Raw genomic sequence first — 15,434 nt, forward strand, 5'->3', positions numbered from 1 at the left:
CCTAGAGGAACAGATCAAGAATATATTTTTAATCTCCTATTCTACTAAGGATATGAGACACTTAACAAAACATAGTTTTGGTGTAAAAGGATTATAGTAAACAGCTGTGGTGACCAGGACAAAGAGAAACTATAGGTGGAAAAATAATAAAGCAAAACTTGTTACTAAGGTGGAGCATACAGTTGAGAGAAATGAACCTCAAATTTATCAGTAAGGTTTTTAATGGCCAAAGCAAGGAAACACAATCAACTTATAAATTTCAAATTGTCCATAAAACCAAACCTAATTTACTATTCTGTAGTATTTCTCCAGTAGATATTCAGAACAGGGGCTCAGAGATTTATCTAGTTCTTTCTTATGCAATCCATCAGTGTGGTCTGCTGGCATAACAACAAAGTACAACTCAGTAAGGCAATTCTATTACATCTAAAATGATGCTGCTAAAGGATCCAGCAGCGTGGTGTGGCTTGATTCAAAAGCATTGTTTAGGGCATGTAGAAAAAATGGATCAATTACCTGATTCCGTAGTATTTCTTCCAAAACATTATTTATGTGATATGGAAAGCAGAGAGCTTATGGTATATATACTATTTGTCAAAAGCCATTGGTGTGTTTAGTCTGTCATGCTGGTTTGTGGATGCTTCACGAGCTAATCAACCAAGAAGAGTTTAGTATCATTAAGAGCATCTTTGAAAATGGAAGAGACGAATTATGTTTAATGCCTTGTACAGAGCCAAATAAAGTCAAAACCACACTTAGAAAAAGATATATAATATATTTATTACATTATAATATATCATACACACACACACACACACACACACACGTATATAAATGTCCTGTTCTGGGTCAAGAGCAAAGAAGACCAGAGCCCAGGGATTAAGTAATTTAGGAATGGCTTACTAAAGGAAATGGGACTTCAGACTTGGACAGACAGAGAGGAAAAGTGAGGAAATTTTAGACTGAAAGAATCACATGATCACATGGTGAGGGGGTTACAGATAGGAGATGAGTTGACTTGCCATCAAAATTTGTGACCTTAAAATGTAGCAACAATAGAGCCAATCTAAACATAATTTAGCTTCACTTTTTTATGGAGATACTGCAAGTAGAAAGTGCTTTAATTTAATACAACAGCACTGGTTTGATAGGATTTCGAGCCAATGAATTCAGTAAGTGGGTTTGTTTTGATGACCTTTGCTAATTTGTTGAATGCCGTGAAAAATCCCCTGCAGCTTTCTAACGGTTCCAAAGCTAAAAATAATGACCTCACTGAAGATTCTGTCAGCTGCTCTGATTCAGAGAATGGCTGAGAATGACTGATAGACTTTGGTTGCAAAATGAGGCTCAGAAATTTGCAGCCTGACGCAACTCATGGATACCAGAAAACGAAGTCTGTCTTACTGGAGAGCAAACAAAGGGTCAGAGGAGCCATGAGCACTATCTCTTTTAAATAAAAGTTGTAATTACATCAGTGCTTCATTGTAGGCCGGCTCTGTACCAAGTATTGTGTTTCACCTGTATTACGTATTTAATATTATCCTCACAATGTCTCCATGAAGAAAGAAGCATCACTAGCTTCTAGATATAGTAACAAAGAGTCATAAGCTTTAAAGTAACGTGCTTAAAATTACACAGCTCATTAATGCCAAAGGTTTTGAACCCAGGTCTTTCTGATTCAAAAGCTAGTGTTTTTCACCTCTACATAATACAGAGTCTCAGTCTTGTAGGGGTTGTTGCTTTAGATTATATCACAAAAGCACTTTGTTTGGCAGTGTGAGGCATAAATTTAAAAAAATAATAAAATAAAATCCTTGGTGAAGAATCAGGGAATTTGAAGGTTAACTAAGGGCCCCTAGAATCATTAACACAATCCTCTAATTCGGGATTTGAGACACCAAAGGGTAATACCCAGTGTGAGCTGTCAAAAAATGTGAGGGCTTCTCCATTTCTAAATAGGTTTAGGAGATTCACATGCTTCATTTCCAAAATGTTTCTGCAGAGATTCAGTTGACCTAAAAAAGATGGCAGAGTAGAAAGACATGTGCTCATCTTCTCCTGTGAGAACTCCAAAATTGCAGCTAACCACTAAACAACCATTAACAGGAGAATGTTGGAAAGGAAAGGAAAGAAGTCGCTCAGTCTTGTCTGACTCTTTGTGACCCCCATACCAGACTCCTCCGTCCATGGGATTTTCCAGGCAAGAATACTGGAATGGGTTGCCATTTCCTTCCCATCCAAAAAAGATATCTGACATCCAAGGACAAAGGAGAAGCCCCAACAAGACAGTAGGAGGGGCAAAATAGTGTTTAGAATTGAACCCATACCTTCCAGAGACACTCAGAGAACTCAAAGAAAACCTTGTGTGCACCACGAACCCCACAAGAGACTGAGCCAGACCTGCCTTTGAGTGCTTGTGTGTCTCCTGCGGAGGCATGGGTCAGCAGTTGCCTGCTGTGGGGACAGGGGCTCTGGCTGCAGCAGACCTGGGAGCCATGCCATGTGATATAAGTCCTCTTGGAGGAGGTCGCCATTAGTCCCACCACAAAGCCACTAAGCAGACGACCCCCAAACTGGAGAACAATTCTACCAAAGAAATTCTCATACTATTGCGAAAGTTCTAGGGCTCACAACAGATTTCCCAACCTGGGGATTCAACAAAGGGACTGAGAACCCCCAGGGAATTTGACTTTGAAGGCCAGTGGGATTTGATTACAGGACTTCCAAAGGATTAGGGAAACAGATTCTTGGAGGGCACACCAGGACACAGGAGAAAGGAGCAGTGACCCACAAGAGACTGAACCAGACTTGCCTGTGAATGTCCTGGAGTCTCCAGTAGAGGCATGGGTTGACAGTGCCCTGCCTTGGGATCAGGGGCACTGAATACAATAGTCCTTGGAGCCACAGCATGCTGGCATAAGTCCTTTTGAAGGAGGTCGCCATTACCACCATTACCCCTACCATAGTTTGCCCTCAAGTAAAACTACAAGAAAGCAACAGAGCACCAACCATCAATAGAAAATTGAATTAAGGATTTACTGAGCATGGTCCCACTCATCAGAGCAAGAACCAGATTCCCCTGCAGCCAGTCCCTCCCATCAGGAAGCTTCCATGAGCCTCTTATCCTTCTCCATCAGAGGGCAGAATGAAAACCACAATTACAGAAAACTAACCAAACTGATTACATGGATCACAGCCTTGTCTAATTCAATGAAACTATGAGTTATGCCATGTGGGGCCAACCAAGACAGATGGGTCACGGTGGAAAGTTCTGACAAAACATGGTCCACTGAAGAAGGGAATGAAAAACCACTTCAGTATTCTTGCCTTGAGAATCCCAAAAACCATACGAAAAGGAAAAAAGATATGACTCTGAAAGATGAATTCCCCAGGTCAGTAAATGTCTACTATGCAATGGGAGAAGAGTGGAGAAATACCTCCAAAAAGAATGAAGAGGCTGAGCCAAAGCAAAAACAATACCCAGTTCTGGATGTGACTGGTGATGGAAGTAAAGTCCAATGCTATAAACAACAATATTGCATAGGAACCTGGAATGTTAGGTCCATGAATCAAGGTAAATTGGAAGTGGTCAAGCAGGAGTCAGCAAGACTGAACATCAACATTTTAGGAATCAGTGAACTAAAATGGACCAAAATGGGTGAATGGAATTCAGATGACCATTATGTCTACTACTATGGGCAAGACTCCCTTAGAAGAAATGGAGTAGCCCTCATAGTCAACAAAAGAGTGCAAGATGCGGTGCTTGAGTGCAATCTCAAAAACGACAGAATGATCTCTGTTCATTTCCAAACCATTCAATATCACAGTAATCCAAGTCTATGCCCTGACCAGTAATGCTGAAGAAACTGAAGTTCTATGAAGACTTAAACAACCTTCTAGAATGAACACCCCCAAAAGATGTCCTTTTCATCATAGGAGACTGGAATGCAAAAGTAGAAAGTCAAGAGATACCTGGAGTAACAGGCAAGTTTGGCCTTGGAGTACAAAATGAAGCAGGGTGAAGGCTAACAACATTTTATGGAGAGAACGCACTGGTCATAGTAAACACCCTGTTCCAACAACACAGGAGACGACTCTACACATGGACATCACCAGATGGTCAACACTGAAATCAGATTGATTATATTCTTTGCAGCCAAAGATAGAGAAGCTCTATACAGTCAGCAAAAACAAGACCAGAAGCTGACTGTGGCTCAGATCATGAATTCCTTATTGCAAAAATCAGATTTAAAGAAAGTAGAGAAAACTATTCAGGTATGACCTAAATAAAATCTTTTATGATTGGTTATACAGTGGAAGTGACAAATAGATTCAAGGGATTAAATCTGATAGATAGAGTGCCTGAAGAACTATGGACAGAGGTTCAAAACATTTTACAGGAGGCTGTAATCAAAACCATCTCTAAGAAAAAGAAATGCATAAAGGTAAAATGGTTGTCTGAGGAGGCATTACAAATAGCTGAGCAAAGAAGAGAAGTGAAAGGCAAACGAGAAAAGGAAGGATATGTGCATCTGAATGCAGATTTTCAAAGAATAGCAAAGAGAGATAAGAAAGCCTTCCTCAGTGATCAATACAAAGATATAGAGGAAAACAATACAATGGGAAAGACTAGAGATCTCTTCAAGAAAATTTGAGATACCAGGGAACATTTCATGCAAAGATGGGCACAATAAAGGACAGAAGTGGTATGGACCTAACAGAAGCAAAGATCTTAAGAAGAGGTGGCAAGAATACACAGAAAATGAAAGTCTCTCAGTCATGTCTGACTCTTTGCGACCCCATGGATTGCACAGTCAATGGGATTCTCCAGGCCAGAATACTGGAGTGTGTGGCCTTTCCCTTCTCCAGGAGATCTTCTCAACCCAGGGATCCAACCCAGGTGTCCCTCATTGCAGGCAGATTCTTTACCAGCTGAGCCACAAGAGAAGCCCAGAACACACAGAAGAACTATACAAAAAAGATCTTAATGACCCAGATTATATGATAGTGTGATCACTCACCTAGAGCCAAACATCCTGGAGTGTTAAGTCAAGTGGGCCTTAGGAAACATCTCTACGAACCAAGTTAGTGGAGGTGATGGAATTCCAGCTGAGCTATTTAAAATTCTAAAAGATGTTGCTGTGAAAGTGCTGCACTCAATATGCCAGCAAATTTGGAAAACTCAGCAGTGGCCACAGGACTGGAAAAGGTCAGTTTTCATTGTAGTCCTAAAGAAAAGCAATGCCAAAGAATGTTCAGACTACCGCCCAATTGCACTCATCTCATACGCTAGCAAAGTAATGCTCAAAATTCTCCAAGCCTGGCTTCAACAGTATCTGAACTCAGAACTTCCAGAAGTTCAAGCTGGATTTAGAAAAGGCAGAGGAACCAGAGATCAAATTGCTAACATCTGTTGGATCATAGAAAAAGCAAGAGAATTCCAGAAAAACATTTATTTGCGCTTCATTGACTACATTAAAGCCTTTGACTGTGTGGATCACAACAAACTGTGGAAAATTCTTCAAAAGATGGGAATACCAGACCACCTTATCTGCCTCCTGAGAAATCTGCATGCAGATCAAGAAGCAACAGTTAGAACCAGACATGGAACAATGGACTGGGTCCAAATTGGGAAAGGCTGTATACTGTCACACTGCTTATTTAATTTGTATGCAGAGTATATCATGTGAAATGCTGGACTGGATGAAGCACAAGATGGAAGCAAGATTGCCAGGAGAAATATCAGAGCCTCAGATATGCGGATGACACCACTCTTATGAAAGAAAGCAAAGAGGAACTAAAGAACCACTTGATGAAAGTGAAAGAGGAGAGTAAAAACGCTGGCTTAAAACTCAACATTCAAAAAACTAAGATCATGGCATCCAGTCCCATCACTTTATGGCAAATAGATGGGGAAACAATGGAAAGAGTGATAGATTTTATTTTCTTGGGCTCCAAAATCACTGCAGATCGTGACTGCAGCCATGAAATTAAAAGGTGCTTGTTCCTTGGAAGAAAAGCTACAACCAACCTAGACAGCATGTTAAAAAGCAAAGACATTACTTTGCTGACAAAGTTTCATCTATCAAAGCTGATTTTCTAGTAGCCATATATGGACGTGAGAGTTGGACCATAAAGAAAGCTGAGTACCCATGAATTGATGCTTTTGAACTGTGGGGTTGGGGAAGACTCTTGGGAGTTCCTTGGGTAGCAAGGAGATCCAACCAGTCAATCCTAAAGGAAATCGACCCTGAATATTCATTTGAAGGACTGATGCCAAAGCTCCAATCCTTTGCCCACCTATGTGAAGAGCCAACTCATTGGAAAAGACCCTGATGCTGGGAAAGATTGAAGGCAGGAGGAGAAAGGGACAACAGAGGATGAGATGATTGGGTGACATCACCGACTCTATTGTAAATTAAGTCTGAGCAAAATCCAGGAGTTGGTGATGAACAGGAAGCCTGGCGTGTTGCAGTCCATAGGGTCACAAAGAGTTGGACACAGCTGAGTGACTGAACTGAACTGACTAAGCCTCCAGAGCTCTGCAACTGGTTAATCAGGCCATCCAGTTCACAACAGAGTGCTCCTGATTTCTGCCTCCTGCTGTCTACTCTGGGGCAGGTCAACAGTAGTGCAACATGAGAAAAGAGATGAACCTGAGTATAAAGGGAGACCTACACTTTTACCATACTCAGGTGCCACTGTCTAGTATTATATGGTTAGAGTACTATACAGTTTTTATATTGTTAGGGTACTACAAGTTGGCTTTCTGCTTTTTCACTGAAAACACCCTGAGGATCGAGAGAATACTAAAGGATAATTGTAAATAATTTGGGTTGGGGAGGGGGGAACTCACATATGGAGAATCTTATATAACCTGGTTAAAAACTAACTTACTGATCTGCTTCAGGCCTCCACGTCTTTGAACTCAGCAGTGAACATGAGCATAAGTGTTAATTTTCATGGTTGGACTGAAAAATTCTTAAAATCTTCTTAAGTGTCAGTATGGTATCTCCAACCTGCTCCTGTTACTCAGCATTCTCATAAGTGTAACCCTCAGTATGTATATAGTCTTTCAGTGCCTGATTAAGCTTTTATCTACATTAATAAAATGTACATCTGATCTTACCAATGTACATGACTTCCTTCCTTCTCTGAACAATTGAATATCTTCTCTTAGAAACATACACAGTTTCTAGAGTTGGTATCAAACAATCAGAAGTGTTTGGTTAACTAAGAAATCATTTCAGTAATCCATTCAGCAAGTACATTGCAGCCTGGGTGGTACCCAGCACTGTGCTAGATAATGCATGCCTGCTAAATGGCTTCAGTTGTGTCCAACTCTTTGTGACCCTATGGACTGTAGCCCACCAGGCTTCTCTGTCTATGGGATTCTCCAGGTAAGAAGACTGGAGTGGGTTGCCATGCCCTTCTCGAGGGTATCTTCCTGACCCAGGGATCAAAGCCACATCTCTTACGTTCGTGGTGAGCAAAAGTAAAGAGGGTCCCTACCCTCTCTAATGGAGCATCTAGGCAAGGGAGGGAGAGAGCAATAGTTACTTTTATCGCTGTGTTTGGTAAATGCCTATGCCCTAGTGATAACTTTGTGTTATTAGAGGGCAATGAGGGGGGACGGACTTATGAAGGTCAAGAGAGTTTCCTTGAGGATGTGTCTATTGTTTATAGGCTGAGTAAAGAAATAACAAGGGTTTCCTTGGTGGCTCACTGGTAAAACATCCACCTGCCAATGCAGGAGACATTGGTTGGATCCCAGTGTCATATTCAAGACTCTGTAGCTGGAGGAATGCTGGCAAACATGGTGCCCAGAAGTACATTTAATGTGGCTGTAGCAGCAAAAGAAAAAAAGACCACGGTATGAGTGGAAGCTGGAAATGTAGATAGAGGACTTACTTTGGAGGCTCTTATATTAAAAAAAAAAACAACAAGTTTTATCTTTATCCTAGGAACAGTGGATCACTGGTGGATTTTTGACCTGGGGGAAGGAGGGCTGACATGGTAAGATTTGTGTTTGAGAATCACTCTAGCTGTAGTATTGAGAACAGACTGATGCAGGTAGAGAAAGGAAGTATACCGTTTTGAAGACTATCAGAATGGATCAAGGAGAGAAAGATGCTAGCTTGGATCAGGATAGAAGTGGAAAAGAGTAGATGGATGCAAGGGAGAATTAGAAGGAAAAATAGATGGGATTTAGTGAAAGAGTCAATATGAATGAGAAAGAGAGGAATGAAAAATTACCCTTATGATTCCCAAGGATTTTTGCTTGGATTAGTACATAAATGAGGATGTCATTCACCCAAAATGAGAAGAATGAGAATGTTTTAGGTTCTGTGCATGTGCTTGAGTGCTCAGTTGCTTCAGTCATGTCCGACTCTTTGCAGCCCTATGTACTATAGCCCACCAGGCTCCTCTGTCCATGGGGATTCTCCAAGCAAGAATGCTGGAGCGGGTTACCATGCCCTCCTCCAGGAGATCTTCCCAACCCAGGGATCGAACATGCATCTCCTGCGGCTCCTGCATTGCAGGCGGATTCTTCCCATCTGGGAGGCCTTTAGATTCTGAGTGGGGGGCAAGAAAGAAATCACAAGTTTAATTATTATTTCTTGATGTATGATACAGGTCTGGAGCACACACAGAGCTCTACCCTGAAGATATAAATTTGTGAATCACTTGAATATTTTGATAATTGTAACTATAGGCATATGTGAATTTCCATGAGGAGTTGATGCAGAGTAAGGAATGAAAACTTAGGAGGCCTGAGAAACTACAATATTTAATGACTGGGTAGAATAAGATGCGAACAGAAAGGAGACAAGAAAGGAACAGCCAGAAAAATAGGAGGAAAACTATGGAGTGTAGAGCTGCAGAAGCCAAAGAAAGGAAGTAAAGTAAAATCCGGGTTCAACAAACTCTAATCTAAAAATATGTATATTTATATGGTACGTATGGCTTTGTCTCCTTAGGAACACTGCACAAACTTCTAGTCAAGTTCAAAGTGGAATAGAGCAGAGGGTGGATTTTTAATCCCAGTTCCGATACTCTCAGACAGTTCAGTCTTTGTGATATATTTCTCTCATTGGAATTATGAAATATGTCAGAATACGTTTACACAAATACACACGTCTTATAATCCTCTCATATGTAGTGATCTTTGCTTCTGTAAGTTGTCTGTCAACTTTAGAAATACTCCTGACCTTGTGTCCATGAAAATGCTGAGGATGGAATATAATAAACTACACTTTTCAGAATATAAGAAACTCTTTTGCAAGATGACTACAATATGCTTCATTGGTCTCACCTAACTTAATGCTTGAAAAAATATATTTCATTTATTACTTTACATCAGTTCTTAGGTTTTCACTTAAAATGTTTCCCTCTTGGGCTTAGATTACATATATACATTATGTAATCTAGATTAAATTACATATATATATATGGGCTTCCCAGGTGGTGGTGATAAAGAACTCGCCTGCCAATGCAGGAGACACAAAAGACCCAGGTTTGATCCCTGGGGCAGAAGGAAGTGGCAACTTACTTCAGTACTCTTGCCTGGAGAATCCCAAGGACAGAGGCGCCTGGTGGGCTACAGTCCATAGGATCACAAAGAGTCGGACATGACTAAAGCAACTTAGCAAGCACATACATACACACACACACACACACACACACACACAGGTACATATATATATATATATATATATATATATATATATATATATATATATATGCTATGCTAAGTCACTTCAGTTGTGTCTGACTCTGTGCAACCCCATAGATGGCAGCCCACCAGGCTCCCCCATCCCTGGGATTCTCCAGGCAAGAACACTGGAGTGGGTTGCCATTTCCTTCTCCAATGCGTGAAAGTGAAGTCTCTCAGTCCTGTCCGACTCTTATCGACCCCATGGATTGCAGCCTAACAGGCTCCTCCGTCCATGGGATTTTCCAAGCAAGAGTACTGGAGTGGGGTGCCATTGCCTTCTCTGATATATATATATATATATATATATATATATATATATATATATAAATGAGGTTTTAAGGCATGAGTATATATATATGTCTTTTAAAGATAGGGTTTTCAATATATATTTCTTTTTAAAAACCTTTTTTATATTACTGTGTTTTACTTTTGTGCTAGCTTCAGCAGCACATATACTAAAATTGGAACAATACAGAGAAGATTATCCCCTGCACAAGGATGACAGGCACATTCGTGAAGTTTTCCATATCTTGGGGTCTTCCTTTGTAGCTCAACTGGTAAAGAATCTGCCTGCAATGCAGGAGACCCCGTTTGATTCCTGGGTCAGGAAGATCTGCTGGAAAAGGGATAGGCTACCCACTCCACTATTCTTGAGCTTCCCTGGTGGGTCAGTTGGTAAAGAATCCACCTGCAATGTGGGAGACCTGGGTTCAGTCTCCAGGTTGGGAAGATCCCCTGGAGAAGGGAACGGCTACCACTCCAATATTCTGGCTTGGAGAATCCCATGGACTGTATATCCATGGGTTGCAAAGAGTCAGACATGACTGAGCGACTTTCACTCACATAGCCAGTTAACAATGTTGTGATAGTTTCAAGTGGACAGCAAAGGGACTCAGCCATAGGTATACGTGCATCCATTCTCCCCCACATGCCCCTCCCAACCAGGCTTCCACATATCATTGAGCAGAGTTCCCTGTGCTATATAGTAGGTCTTTGTTGGTTATCCATTTTAAATATAGCAGTGTCTACTTGTCAATCCCAAATTCCCTAACTATCCCTTTCCATACTTCTTCAACTAACTTAAGCTTTTGTGTATAATTTCAATATATCTGGGCTTAATTTATTACAAAATCACAAGCCCTATAGGCCAACTCCTATGGATCATAGTAGAAAAGGCATGGGATAAGAATCTGACATCACTGGGTTTCGTCCCAGATTTGCTACCTGGACAGGTTGTCAGTATACCACTCTGTACCATTTGCTTCTTCTGTGAAATATGGACAATACTACTTACCTCATGAGGCTGCTGTAAAGAACTGTCTACAACATACAAGTACTCAATAAACGTTAATGCCTTCTTGACATCACAGTGAAAATATAGTGCTAGAGTAGCTGCCACCTGAAATCATAACCAATTATGACTATAGTGTAAGCTGTTGAACTAGCATACATGTCATCCAGAAAAACAATCCCATGTTTTTCAATATATTCAGAGTGCGATGAACTCTGATGATGTAAAAATAACAAATCAACCTTGGGTTTATGGTCATCTCATAGCTTATGAATTGAAACATTTCATGATCCTTGTCAGTGTAGAGAGTTAACTTCCCTACGATTTGAGAGAAAAAAGAGATCATTTCTCCTGTACTAGTTTTTAGTAAAAAGATGCCCAACTAAGAGGCTTTCACAGAGAATTCCTTCAATAATGATGTGCTGAATAAATGAATAGAGTAAAATGGAAGAAGATAAAAGTTCATTTTTGTGTTTTAGGAAATGTATTGAAATTAGAGATTATGATTATTTTTGTAAATTAACAGTTCTCTGGAGGAATTAGTGTTATGCTGGGCTCTGCAGTCATTTGTTTACTCAATAGATGAGGTACTTTACTATGTTGCTATGATATAAGGTTCTATGATGGTCAAGAAAAGAGTCATGTCTATAGATCACTGCCCTACAGATTTACAGTGCCAGATAGGAAAATCATGAACCAGATGATCATGAGATTATTTCCAAAACTAGTCAAATAAAGTAGTCCCCTCATCTAATCTTCATCTAATCCTTCCATTTTAGGCCAAGAGTGTCTATTGTGTTTCCCCAACAAAACAATATTCAATCCAACCAAACCAAAAGTCAAGATGAATTGTTGATTTTCTCTTTTAACTTCACCATATGTATCATCCTCTTTAAAATATAGTTTTCTTCTAGATTCTGAGCATATACATACATTCTAATTTGCGTATTGCCTAGGTGCTATATTACATTCACATTTTTTTGGCTCATGTGTTTGGAATTGCTTATTTTGGATATTTTGTTTATTTTATTATAGTAGTAAGGGGGAGAAAATATAGATGGTTCAGAGATCTTTCCTGTCATACTTCTCAAACCAGTTTCTTTTCAATGTTTTTTATTTAAGCAAAAACTACTAAAAATATAAAAATGTAATATGGAATTCCATCAAAGCTCCTCCCACTTAAGTATTTTTTTTCCAATAGTGATGAAGGTGAAACTACATTTCAGAAGTTTTCATGTTAAGTGATTCCTTTGATATATCCATCACAGGAACATAACATAGTTATTACTAACTTACTTTAAGGTGAATCAAGATCAATCTTCAAGTTAATGCTTTTGTAAGCCTTCCTGATATAAATACCTTGGATTTGTCTTCTAATATGTAAAAGAATATTCTCTTTCCTGCCTTTATTGTCAGTAAAAATAAAACTCTGTCTGCATTACTCTCATCTTAGGATCTCTGTTCAGATCATCCTAAAGGGTGTCTTGTCTGTCTTTTGAATGGGAGCTTCTGTTTTCTGAGTTCCACAGCATCTTCTTCCTTAATTTATGTCTTAGTGGAGCCTTCTCCTGTAGCTTCCTGTGAGTCGCTGAGGGAAGATAAATGTTTTGAGATCTTGCATATCTAGCAATGCCTTTATTCACTCTTGACAATTGAATTTTTATGTATATATACTCCTGTGTAAGAAAACAATTTCCCTTGGGTTTTCTAAGGCAATATTTCAGTGTCTTCTAGCTTTGGATATTGCTCCTGAGACAGTCAATGCTGTTCTGATGTTTGAATTTGTACATATGAATAGTTTCTACCTTTGTGACATTTTGGAATAGTCTCTGCTTCCTAAGATTCTAAATTTCATAATGGTAAACTTTACTGTGACCCTTTTTTATCATGTCAAGTATCAGATTGGACTTCCAGTGTTGACACACCTAAAATGTCATATGCTTGGAGTCATAAATATTTCAGTCCTTTGGGGTGCTTTAAAAAAATACCATAGACTGGATGGCTTACAAACAGAAATTTATTTCTGATATTCTGGAGAGACTGGGAAGTCCAAGATCATGATGCTGGCTAACTTGGTATCTAGTGAGGGTCTGCTTCCTGGTTCAGGTGGCCATCTTCTCTCTGTGTCCTCACATGGTGGTAGGATCAAGGGAGACCTTTGGAGAATCTTCTGTAAGGGCACTAATGCCATTAATGAGAACTCTGCTTTCATGGACTAATCACCTCCCCCAAGCTTCACCTTTTCCTACCATCACATTGGGCATTAGAATTTCAACATATGAATTTTGCAGGCACACAATCATTGAGCCTGTAGCTATATAGCATGTAGCCTTTCCAAATTTGCTTCTTTCACTTAGCGATATTGGCTTGACAGCTCATCTCTTTTTAGCACTGAATAATAATCCATTTATAAACATACCACAGTTGATCTATTTACCTACTGAAGGACATCTTGGCTTCTTCCATGTTTTGCAATTACAAATAGAGTTGCTATAAACATATATGTGCAGGTTTTGTGTGGATGTAAGTTTTTAGCCCATTTTGGCAAATATTGAGGAGTGCAATTGCTGGATAGTATGTTTAGTTTTGTAAGAAGATACCAAACTGTCTCCCAAAGTGGCTGTACCATTTTGCCATGAATACAAGTTCCTTTGCTCCATATCCTCACCAGCATTTGGTGTTGTCACTATTTTGGATTTTAGCCATTTTTGTAGGTGCAGTAATATCTCACTGATGTTTAAATTCGTAGTTTTCTAATAACATATGATGTTGAGCATCTTTTCATACAGGGCTTCCCTGGTGACTCAGATAGTAGAGAATTTGCCTGCAATGTAGATGACCCGGGTTTGATCCCTGGGTCAGGAAGACCCCTGGAGAAGGGAATAGCTACCCACTCCAGTATTCTTGCCTGGAGAATTCCATGAACAGAGGAACCTGGTGGGCTATAGCCCATGGGGTCACAAAGAGTCAGACACAACTGAGCATGAGACTCCTTATCTTTTCATACATCTATCTGCCATCTGTGTTTCTTCTTTGGTGAAGTCTTTGAGATCTTTTGCTCATTTTTTAATTGAGTTGTCTGTTTTCTCAGCATTGAGTTTTAAGAGTTCTTTATGTGGAGAAAGCAATGGCACCCCACTCCAGTCCTCTTGCCTGGAAAATCCCATGGACGGAGGAGCCTGGTAGGCTGCAGTCCATGGGGTCGCTAGGAGTCAGACACAACTGAGCGACTTCACTTTCACTTTTCACTTTCATGCATTGGAGAAGGAAATGGCAACCCACTCCAGTGTTCTTGCCTGGAGAATCCCAGGGATGGGGGAACCTGGTGGGCTGCCATCAATGGGGTCGCACAAAGTCGGACATGACTGAAGCGACTTAGCAGCAGCAGCAGCAGCAGTTCTTTATGCATTTTAGACCACTCCTTTATCAGTAATGTTGTGCACCACTTTATTTTCAAATTTTTTAAATAGTAATGCATTTACATAGCTAAAATATAAAAATGAAATTAAAAGGTAAATATTGGGAAGTCCCACTGCTCCCACTCCTTCCAAATTCATCCTCTTCCTTCACCATTTTTATTTGTTTCTGACTTATCCTTCTCAGGTCTCTATATTGTGCTGTGCTATGCTGATTTGCTCAGTTGTGTCCTACTCTTTGTGACCCCAAGGACTGTAGCCTCCCAGACTCCTCTGTCCATGGGGATTCTCCAGGCAAGAACAGTGGAGTGGGTTGCCATACCCTCCTCCAGGGGATCTTCCCAACCCAGGGATCAAACCCAGGTCCCCCACACTGCAGGTGGATTCTTTACCATCTGAACCACCAGGGAAGCCCTCTCTTTATACAAGTACAAGCAAATACAAATATACAGTTTACTTTTCCCATTTCTTAACAAAAGTGGCATTTCACATACATTATTCTGAACCTTGATTTTTCACTTAACACTGTATCATGGGCATCTTTCCATATCTTATCATAGAGCTCTTCCCTATTTTTTAACAGCTGTATAATGTTCCATTGTGGGGATATACCACAGTTCAGAAATTCCTTGTTGCTGGACACTTATCACCCTGACTTTTAAAGGTACCTGGTGCTCTCTTACAAATTTATGAGATTGTAAGGCTCTATAATGAAAAGTGGGTGCTTCTTAACTTTCTTCCATTGCCACCTTAGGTTCTGGTTTCTTCTGTTATAGGACACTTTCCACTTAACTCTCTGCTTTATAGCTTCCAGAATTTATTTTGTTTACCACTCAGTAGCATAGCACTATCATCTTCAAACTGAAGGAACAATTCCTTGATTGTCTAGACTCTGTAAGTAAGTCCTCTCTTACCTTGTATACTTCTATTGTACCTTTCCAGACTTTAGTCACACCCTTTCAGAATAAAGACACTCAGTTTTCACAAATGAAAATAATCTTGGAAAGAG

The 15,434-nt window shown here is 40.0% G+C and overlaps 1 protein-coding gene and 1 non-coding gene across 2 annotated transcripts in view; both read left to right on the forward strand.

Annotated features, from left to right (window-relative positions):
- Positions 1-15,434, forward strand: part of GABRB1 (gamma-aminobutyric acid type A receptor subunit beta1) — a 453,062-nt gene that overhangs the window by 365,223 nt on the left and 72,405 nt on the right. The gene's annotated exons all lie outside the window — the stretch shown is intronic.
- On the forward strand, positions 10,150-10,251 carry LOC112447219 (U6 spliceosomal RNA). The gene has a single exon (XR_003035321.1). It is a non-coding gene; the product is annotated as a U6 spliceosomal RNA (small nuclear RNA).

Source organism: Bos taurus, chromosome 6 (assembly GCF_002263795.3).
Source record: "Bos taurus isolate L1 Dominette 01449 registration number 42190680 breed Hereford chromosome 6, ARS-UCD2.0, whole genome shotgun sequence".
Classification (NCBI taxonomy): Eukaryota; Metazoa; Chordata; class Mammalia; order Artiodactyla; family Bovidae; genus Bos; species Bos taurus.